Source organism: Esox lucius, chromosome 10 (assembly GCF_011004845.1).
Source record: "Esox lucius isolate fEsoLuc1 chromosome 10, fEsoLuc1.pri, whole genome shotgun sequence".
NCBI classification, from domain to species: Eukaryota; Metazoa; Chordata; class Actinopteri; order Esociformes; family Esocidae; genus Esox; species Esox lucius.
Window position 1 is genome coordinate 5,336,937 of NC_047578.1, and position 11,159 is coordinate 5,348,095.

Sequence of the window (11,159 nt, forward strand, 5' to 3'; positions counted from 1 at the left end):
GTCTAATGCAGAGGCAGTTAGGAGGAAGTGTCAGGAGTCCACTGGTTACACACACACGCACACACACACACACACACTCACACACGCACGCAAACGCAGACACACAAAGACACCCAGGCACGCACACACACGCACACACACGCAGGCCACACACACACACTCACTCACACACGCACGCAAACGCAGACACACACACACACTCACACATGCACACACACACACACTCACTCACACACGCACACGTACACACACACACCCAGGCACGCACGCACACGTACACACACACACACCCAGGCACGCACACGCGCATGCAGGCACACAGACACACACGCAGAGACACACACGCACACAGGCACACAAACACACACACGCAGACACACACACACGAACACAGACACACCCACACACACCCACACACATGCACACACGCACACACGCACACACACACAGATACGCAGACTCCCACACACGCACACAGACCCACAGACACACACACATCTAGGGATTGTGGCACTCTCCTCTCCAGACTCTTCTTGAGCTGAAACATGTCACTTTATTGGCCACCAGCCCCTGATAGCCAGGCTACAGTCTACGGCCTGACACACTTTACCATGCTGAGTCAGACAGGTAGGCAGGCAGACAGACAGGCAAACAGACAGACTTTACTACACTGAGGCAGACAGACAGGCAGGCAGACAGACAGAGAGGCAAACATGCAGACAGGCAGGCAGGCAGGTTGCACAGAATATCAAGGTCACTCTGGAGTAGTGAAATAGAGGCCCTGGAGTCGTGTGTGAAATAAAAATGGAGCTGGCTGCACAGGAGCCCCTTACAGCACTTTTTAAATAGGAATGTCCATTTGGCTATTTCATGGATCAGTTCAACTCTGGCCTACTGGAGTGTAAGCACTGTTGAGGAAAACAAATGGTTCATTTTTTGCCCTTAACTGAAATGTGTTTTCTAGAGATAACCAACCCTCCATCACACATATTTCATTCCCTAACCAATAGAGTTTTGAGGTGGATGAGGACTGGACACCATACGTGCCTTACAGACTGTAAAGGAACATAATTGGTCTTGAGCCTAAACTTCTATCGAGGGTTTCTTTCACTAAAAATGTCCACTACAAGACACATACAAACATTCACAAACAAACCCATACACATACTCTCTCTCTCTGTTCATTGACAGATCATAGCAGGAAGCCTGTGAGACTGTTAAGGTTGTGCCAGATGAAGTCTCAGATGGATGTGGTGCACTCACACGTCCTTCCATTCTACGGTACATTCAGACAAAAACCTCTCTGTAATGTGTGCAAGTGGTCATGAGACCATTGAGCCATACATGGACACACACACACACACACAAACACACACACGTACCAAAAATTTGCACTCACGCTATCTGAAGGAAAAGGGAAGAGGTTTTTGCTCGCATTCATTCTTTGCCGTTTGACTCGGTTGATTTCAACCATCAAACTGTTCAGGGGCTTGGCAACCGGTTCGGCCCCAATAGACCTTGAGACAGAACAGATGGAGGGATACTGTGGACTTGGTGTGAGACATAAAGTGAACTTGTGACTCGAGGGTTCTGAGATTATTTGTCAGATTATAGAGGATTGTGAGATTATTCGTGTTAAAAGTCTGACAATTCAATGGTTTGAATAGCGTCAGCAAATGTTTAACACCACGAATCTGGGTGCTATACAGATAAAGAACATTGAAAAGATGGGGATGTTTGGTTCTAGAACTTTCCGGTACCAAGCTCTGGAAGAAGGAGTGGAATAGAGAGACAGAGGGAGAATTATGACTGTCATAACGCCAAAGGAGGAGGTGGCAGGATGTCTACTTACTGTAAGCGACATCATTGGACGGCACATTTTCATTAATCAACTTGTGATTTAACAGCAGGAAAGAGCTGAGTCCTGGACACACAATGTAAGACAGCATGTGTTTGTGTGTGTGTGTGTGTGTGTGTTGACTGGGCTTGGTGTTTGGACTGGTTCTCTGGAGTCTGGTCTGAAGGGCGAGTTCTCAACGACCTGTAAAATCAAACAAGAGTGGATCCCAGATGGACAAACTGGGCCAGTGGATCTCTCTGATTGGACTGCGGCTGAGGCCTTTCCAGTCATGGAGCCATCAGTCACCCATGATGGAACAACGAGTACAACAGTCCTCTGTATATGTGGCAGTGCTGGACTGGCCTCAGGCTGCAGGGGAAACGCCGCGCACGGTTTCCGGAAGCTTCCATCACCAACACTGAATGACTCCACGACATCAGACCGATGCAGCTACCACATCACCGGACTGGTCTCAGGGCTGCCGGAGAAACTCGCTGTTCTGGATGCTTCTGGATACTCCCATTCCATTTTCCGATGCTGCCATTGGCCAGGAGATTCTCACCTTCGGTGTTAAAGTGAGGTTTCTAACGAAACACAAGCACATTTTGGTCACGCAGCGGACACTCTTATCCAGAGCAACTCTCGGCCATGCTCTCATGCTGGCATACAGATTTCAAGGCTGTTTACAGTTTTTTCTGATGGCTTAGGCACATTTTATGTATCTATTGGCTATTTTTGCAAAACTCTACACACAAATAAGAAAACCTTTCACCAAATCAGCAAAACATTGTAGTTCTCTTCAAACCTCCATAACAAGGGTATTTTTGTATCAAACCGTTAACACAAGCCATCACATTACAGTTTTTGCCCGTTGCTTGAACACTATAGACACATGCTTAAACCAAAGTAACATAACTTGAAGTTGTTGTTACTATACCTTAAACCAGTGGTTCCCAACCAGGGGTACTAGGACCCCTGGGGGTACTTGGCCTTTCCACAGGGGGTACTTGAAAACACTCATGACACCATAGACTTACTAGTGAAATTAACATGAGGGGGTACTTCAGGGGTACTGAAAGCAGTGCAAAAACATTTTGGGGGTACAGTAACTGAAAAGGGTTGGGAGACACTGCCTTAAACAAAGTGTAACCATACCTTTAACAAAAGCGCTGCTTTGCACTTTAGTTGCAATTCTGTAACACACTTGTTCCTTTCTGCAACACACTTGCTCCTAGACACTACACACTATTTCATACATAAGAAACTTAGTTCAAAAATGAAATCTCAGGGTACCATGTGTACTGAATAAACACATTGAAAACAAAAGACTGCAGTTTTTTATATAAAGTAGACTAGTGTGTTGCTGCTGATCTGAAAGTGTATTCATATGATGCAAGTGGGTATCATTTTGTCATCAGAGTGACATTTTGACAAAGCATTGTTAGGTTTTGATGGCAGAGTTTCAATTTGACATAGATGTGAATGGTTTATTACCCAGTGTTGTGTCTTATTTTCTTGTGTGTAGAGTTTTGACACAATGAGCCAAGTTTAGCAAAACGTGTTCAAGCAACGGGCAAAAACGGTAATAAGCACACAATGCTCCAACTACACAATGATGGCATGAATAAAAACACATCTGTCTTTTGCTTTCTCTGTACACCAGGTAGGCTATGTCAGTTAGGTCATACTTTTTTCATAGTTCTGTAAACGTACAGGGATCCAAACTTCAAGTATTGGTGTTTATTAAAAACACAAGTGTCAGTCAAAACACAAAATAGTAATTTCACTGAGAAGTAAATAAATCAGTCCACATCGTGTCGTCTCTCTGGGTCCGACCACAAAATGTCGTCTACATCACATGCAAAGTCCTCAAGTCCAAGGCACCGGGGAACATATCTTCTGGAATGCCGTATCCAGCCCTGACATGATGCCTGGTCAATATCCCCACATGCCTCCTCCATTGCCTGTAAAAGGGCTATGTGTTGATGGGGATGATAGTCATAGACCTTCCAGCGCCAGGCAGAGAAGAACTCTTCAATTGGATTCCAGAATGGAGAGTATGCAGGGAGGTTGAGTACAGTGAAGAGTGGGTGATCTGTAAACCAGTTGCGGACCAAAGCAGCCCTATTGGAAACTAACATTGTCCCATATGATGAGGTATCTGGTCCGCTCTGGTCTCTGAACATTAGTGAGCCTGTCATGTCAGGTGTCCAGGAGTGTATTGATGTGTGCAGTGTTATATGGGCCTAGGGTTGCATGATGGTGAACCACACCATTTTGACTTATAGCTGCATACATAGTTATGTTACCACCACGTTGTCCTGGGACATTGTTTATGGCATGGTGTCCAATAATGTTCCTGCCACGTCTCCTTGTTTTAGTGAGGTTAAAACCTGCCTCATCCACAAAAAGCAGCTCATGACCCATGGTATCTGCCTCTAGCTCCATCACTGTCTGAATAAGACAAAACAAATGCAGCACAGCAGGCCCATGCACAGCACTACAGTATGCACTTCCAGATTCAGTACCAATGATACTATAGCTTACCTGCACATAGTCATATCGCAGTTGTTTCACACGTTCACTGTTTCTTTCAAAAGGGACTCTGTAGATTTGTTTAATTCGGATTCTGTTGCGGGCAAGTACACAACATAATACAGAAATGCTCACATTGTGTGTGTTTTGGAAGGTGGTGTCATCCTCAGTTACGCGCTGCTGTATTTCTCGTAGCCTTATGGAATTATTTGCAATCACCATACTGACTATATTGGTCTCTTGTTCTGCAGTGAACATTCTTCCTCTGCCCCCAGCATCTGGACATCGATTCAGTATTTGTACATGTATGGTATTGTTGTGTTTCTCATTATGGCAGTGCTATAAAACTCAGTGCAAAGTGACTGTACAAACCGATTCTCATTTCTAAATGTCCTTATGATGCTTGCTACATTGTAGCAGCTCAAGTTAGGCTGAACCCTTTGGCAGCTTCCCTCAGGGTCGTTCCATGGTTGATTACATGGCAGCTTCCCTCAGGGTCATTCCATGGTTGATTACATGGCAGCTTCCCTCAGGGTCATTCCATGGTTGATTACATGGTCCACTATTGTAGCTCTGATGTCATCAGTAATTCTATTTCTTCCTCTTCTTACTCTTCCTGTTCCTCCTCCTCGTCCTCCTCTTGCTCCTCCTTGTCCTCTTCCTCTAACTTCACCTCCTTGTCCTTGTCGTCCTCTCCCTCTCGCTTCTTCACCTCAGCGTCCTCTTCCTCCTACTTCTTCACCTCCACGTCCTCCTCCTCGGCCTCCTCTAATTCTCACTCTTCCTGCTCCCTCCATTGTATTCCACACCGACAGCTCACCTGTGGCTTATTTATAGTGCTTAGGCTGATTGCCAAGTGAACTAATGATCTAAAACAGTTTTCACATGTGACAGTGTGCCAGACAGTTGGCAAAATAGTGTTAATAATAGTGTATAGTTTTGCTAGGAGTGTGTTGATCATTTGGAAAATGGGTGTAAACCAGTGAGTTGTGTTTACAGTTCCACAGAAAGAGTGCTGTGCAGTGGATTGTACCTACAGTTTTGTGTTACAGTGTGTGTTACAAAATTGCAAACTTGAGTGCAAAGCAGTGTTTGTGCTTTTAGTTTTGCCAACTCAGTGAGTGGTTTTGCTATAAGTATTAATAGTTTTAGATATTGTGCTATGACAAACACGGTTAGGGTTTTAGCCTTCAGAAAAAACTGCAAAACCAAGGGTAAACAGGCAGATAGGAGCTGCTCTGGGCAGAGGTCATGGAATGCCTGGAGGCAGTGAGGAAGAGGTGTTTCCAGTAACTATAAGCGTTCAGAAATCCAAGACATTCCCATACTTCTTTAGTGGATTGCGGATTCAAGGGGTTTTGTAAGTGCGTCTGTGTACATGCATGCATTTAGCGTGAAGTAGCTGTAGCTACTGAGTCCATGTCCCCCCTCGGTGGCACTGCCTCAGTGGCCCTGTCACCTCTTAACCAGAATGGCTAACTAACTTGAACGTTAGCACGTTGGCTATGTGAGAACGCATCAGCAGTCTTGGCCTCTCACTAGCTCTGGGATTCTGTGCGTGTGTGTGAGTGAGTGTTGGGAAAGTGGCTGTTTATGTTAAGGGCTCGGTTTAGGTTTAGGTTTAGGGTTAGTGTGCAATGCATCCGCTGCAGTGAAACTCCTACTGCAGGACAGCCCAGAACCTTCCACCATTCAACTTTTACTGAACACTCTCGCCCACTCACTCACGTCATGTGGCTCACGACTGGCCAAATGGCAGGAAGAACGAGATGTCAAATCCTGCTCCCGACGTGCTCAGATCCTCTTCTGTTCTGACCACAGCATTCGGCCCCAGCTTTGTTCGCCGACATCCAGCAGTCACCCACTACAATAAAATGTTTGTCAGAGACGTGTGCGACTGTGGCACGTTTTCCGGCGCGGTGGCATTTTATATGTCCAATAAACCTTTATCGTAATGTCAGAGTTTTCCTCCCACACACTGACAACCAGGAATGTTTTCTGTGCTGTCACATAGATGTTGTCATACTAGATCTGACTATCCTCCCTCCCTGACATACAATAATGTGCTTTTTCCCTTGTGACTCATCCTGAACTAAAGCAAAATGGGTGAGTCCATGTACATGCATCTTAATCTACACAAATGCTTTATTAAGAAAAGAGTGGGGGTGGAATCAAGGTGATAAAACCAGCTTTGTGCCCCTCCTGTATGGAAAATCTGAGCTATCCTGTCTAGTTGGGCCGATGCTACGCTCCCTACTTTGACACCTGCTCCGGACACAGTGGAGCAACAGCGCCTCGGACTCCAGCTCTTACCTGGATAAACAGGAAATGACCCGGTCTCTGCAGCCTGTTGCTCTTCCTTTCGATATCATGTTAGATTATGCTAGATTATCACTTCCTGGAACTTCAATAAAGATATCAGTTTCACAGACCCCGTGTCAGTTTTGCTCGTCTCTTTCTTGAAAAACCCAGAGCAAACGTTCCCCTCCACTCTGACCTCGTCCTGCAATGGGATTTTGGGGAGACGAGGACCGCAGGCAGTGGGCGGGGGGTAATGCTCTTCAGCCCGTCCCCACGGCTTGGGGCTAGACCACCTGTCACAGACACTGGAGACCCTCCTAAGGTTTTCTGTCACGGTACACCACCCTGCTCCCTGGGAAGCGGAGACATATATGTACACTGAACTCTCAAGTATTATAACCCTTGATGTAATTGTCCACACACACACACACACACACACACATACTGATTTGGTGAACATCTGCCCTTTCCCCCCCTCGTTGAATTGGACAGCGTCAGAGAGGCTTGAAGACGAGACACGTTATTCCGTTCACCAGGCGTCAGAACCGGCAGAACCTCTCCTCAGGGACACACTGAACTGGCGCTGCCTGCCGGGGTTTGGTGACACAGCTTCAGCGCGCACACGCACACGGACAGCGCTTGTGCTGGGGAGTAGTCAGACGCGAGGAGAAACAGGCCGTGTCAACACTGGCTCCCGTTAATCATTGTCTTCTACGTGGGCTCGTTGGAAGCACGTCAGTACCCCAGCCATTTCTCCTGCAGGTGGACACACAGAATCACTGGCGGAGAGACACAGGAACACACACAGAAACAAGGTAACACACACATTATCCGCCTGCAGGCGTCCATCCTCTCACACATCCAGTGAGGGTCTCGGAGGCTATTTACACTACAATTGTCATGGCAACCATTTCATTAAAATAACACCAAGATAATATGGAAATACATTTTTCGACTCACAGCAGCAACAAGAAACTCTGGCCGGGGCGAGGGGCACACAGTAAGGAGGAACATGTGCATTCGAAGTGCTTGGTGTTGGAAGTACATTGTCTACGCATCAAAGCCACAGACAACGTTGTTTATATGTTAACTATTATGTCGCCCTTCATTGAACAAGCACTGTTGCTGGTGATAGTAGAATGATTCTAGGTGAGATGTTTTCAGTTGCTTTACTACCACAAAACATTATTTTTCTGATCTGTTTATACACAGAGTCAGAACGTCGTCGGAGTATTCCTATGTCAACGCACATTTCACTCCGAAACTAGTCGCCTTCAGAACCCAGTAGCTGCAAGATGCATCAGTGCCCCACATTACCTCTGCTTACACTATAAAAATATATCTGACGCAAATCTCGTCTTGTTCGTCTGACTTAAACTGTCGTAGTGTAAAAACGCTCTCCGACACGTGGCTCCCCCCCCCCCGTCCCCGTCGTGAAAGAAACATTTTGTTGGGAAACGCACAGGGGGTCCGGGAAAACTGTTCAAGGGGATGATGTAATGTCAGGGAACCAGCTCTGGCCCTTCAGATGGGAGCCGTAGCCATCCGCCAGACGGAAACCCGCGTCCCAAATGACACCCTCCTGCTCACACAGTCGACTACCAGCAGCGCTGCGCCAAGAAAAAGATGGCAAAAGTAGTGCGCAATATGGGTATGGGGTGACATTTGGGCCGCACGCTGAGGCGGCCGTAATTCATTTGGCTCAGGTCTAAATGGTCTGTCACCAAACTATTCTGCAAGACCAGCCAGATGGGATTGGTGTTGTCTCTCCACCCACACAGGCGCAGTGTAGGCAGACAGACAAATTGACGGAGGCATATACCCGTGTGAAAGAGCACACACGTGCACGCCTGCTCTCACACACAAATAATACTATATGTGCAGACACATTCATATGCACACACTCAAACCTCACAACCACTGTGTAAAAAACGAAAAGAATCCTTCACAAAGACTCCTTTGAGAGCTTCTCCACAGAACGTGCATGATCGAGCTAAGTCTTGTAACTTGTCCCCACTTTCTGTGTGCTTTTTCCCTAGTTAAAATAAACCATATTAAGCTTATTGTTGGCATACACACATTTTGACATCAGTGGGTGATAACTGACATTTCAGAATACACCAATCAAACAGATAAAAACGACAAGAGACTACCTTAAAGGAGCACACTTTAAGGTAGTCTCTCTTTCCTGTATTTGTGTTGCTGAGTGCATTCGCCAAGACTGCTGGTTTTCTGAGGTCGTCTGTGGTGGCATATCAAATTCCCGAAAAGTGTCATGGCGCAGTGCTTTTGGCCAAAACCTCTGCCTATTGTTATGATGTCCTGGTAAACACGACAGGCCCACAAGGCACCACAATTATCTGAGGTGTTGGTTAAAGAATATAGGGTTCCCGGACCAAGCTGGTGGAACAAGACTAGAATTAGACCGATGGCATGTAGGATAACCATTCCCCGGGTTTAACAATATTCCACCTTCTTGTTAAATGACAGATACTGTATGAGCCAGAAACTCCAAGCACAGATGACCATGCCTTTCAAGAGCCAATCAAAGTCCTTTAACCCTGGGAAGACAGGATGGCCTGCAGTTCCTTTGCCACTAATAAAGTAACGTACAAGCACTCATTGATAACTTTTGCAATTAGACGAGGTTTTTTGATGTGAATCATGTTTTCTTCAGAAAGGTTCCTGTAGACAGTTACAAAATTACTTTAAGGGTGAACTGACAATGACAAGATCCTTTTTTCTCTCTCTGTTCAGTTATTCACTTCAAAAGAAGTCATAACAACAGGGTTGCCATGCAACCAATCTTGATAACTTGCATGTGTTGGTTTCCTTCGAAGAAAAGTCACACTGGATTTTCTTCAACTGTTTTAAAACAGTCTCTCTTTACTTTCAGCATGGGTTGGCATCAGGAGGCCCGTGAGCACAAATCAACAGGAGACCCGTGAGCCCAAATCAGCCTACAAGTGAATGTGCATGGTAACTTCTGGAAGTAACTGCATTCCAAGGACGAGCGACCAAAAACATCTGATGGATACCAAAGCGTTTGTCTCCTACGTGTAAAAACAAAATTATGTTTTTGTTTTATTAGTTTCTACCAGCAAACAACAGGTCTTAATGGTCGTTTTATCAGCGACCCAGAACAACTGTAGACATAGCACAAAGACAAAGAGGAGTGTTTCCTCGAGACTCGTACTTGTACTTTCAGAATATGTACAGTAGCTAACTCACGACTGAAACTACTGGGGTTCTGGAGTTGAGTTTTACTTTTGCATTTTCCAGAACCGTTTGGTCTGATCAAACGTTGCATTCCACAAGGCATATGCAATGTAAAACCCAAATGCCTTATTATGGAGGTTTTGGTACAACCAGACAGACACAATAAAAAATTGAAAAAGTTTTAAGTCGCAGCAACAAACACACACTGAGCTAGTTTAAACAGAATGCCGAGGATGTCAAGCTGTGACGCGAGGCAATCAATCCCAGTGGAGATATTATTCAATCGATCTAATTAGTCAGCTGCATATAACAATCGCGCAGGTTCACCTTTAGGAAAAAAGCGCAAGACACGATTCCCTTTTTTCTCTTCACTTTTTCATGACGAACAACAGCAATTAAGTGACCCGATGTGACATGAGGAACATGATGATGGTAGAGTAGGTCTGCCTCTCTACTGCGTTGACTTCTAACTGCAGTCGCCCAAAAAACCCCAGCCACATAACACCCCAGGCCTCGCCTCAGTCATCGGAGTGTCACCGATCGCTCTGTTTCCCGCCGAGTGTTCACGTCAGAGGAGCAGTGTCCGTTAACGCTGGGGGAACACGGCCTCCTGAAACTCAAATCACGCTGGAACGCAGAATTCTAACAGCGGAAAACACTGGACCGAGCCCATCGCTCAGTCGCTTATCCGGTGCCAGTTGGGTCGAAAGTAAGCCTTACGCTAACAAATCGGTCAATTATTGCTCCTGCCTCTTTTCTGGGTGGTTGGTTAATTGTCAGGAGAATGGTAAGAGGGGAAGATAAATGGCGCTCTGGGGGGAGAGGACCAGGGAGGGAGGCCTCGGACCGAGAACACAGCTGGGCTGGGAGAGCACAATGGATGCCCAGTTGATCATTAATGAACCTTTTATGGACAGAGGAAACAGGGAGAGTGAGAGAGCTCAGACTACAGTGGTTCCATCCAGTCCAGGGCGGTCTGCTTCCAGCAGGCTACTGGACCCTGGGCATCACCCTGCTCTCCATGCACAGCTCCTTGAGCCGTGGTCCAATTTAAACCACCATTTAGGGAGTGAGATTCCAATCGGGATGCTGTCAGGGTGGGGTTTGGTGGCCAGTTGGGTAGCCTGGATGGGGGACCCCTGGATGCCACTGGTTCATTGGTCCCTTCAACATCTGAGATGTGGTTTTGATTGATTGATTGATTTTATTGTCACGCCAAACATCAATTACACAACATTGAGTATGTGTGCAAAACATAAATCAA

The 11,159-nt window shown here is 46.2% G+C and overlaps 1 long non-coding RNA gene across 1 annotated transcript; it reads left to right on the top strand.

Moving 5' to 3' along the window:
- The first annotated feature begins 7,317 nt into the window (after positions 1-7,317).
- Positions 7,318-9,627, top strand: LOC105022796. Its single transcript, XR_828923.3, has 3 exons — positions 7,318-7,491; positions 9,167-9,280; positions 9,573-9,627. It is a non-coding gene; the product is annotated as an uncharacterized LOC105022796 (long non-coding RNA).
- The last annotated feature ends 1,532 nt before the right edge of the window (positions 9,628-11,159 follow it).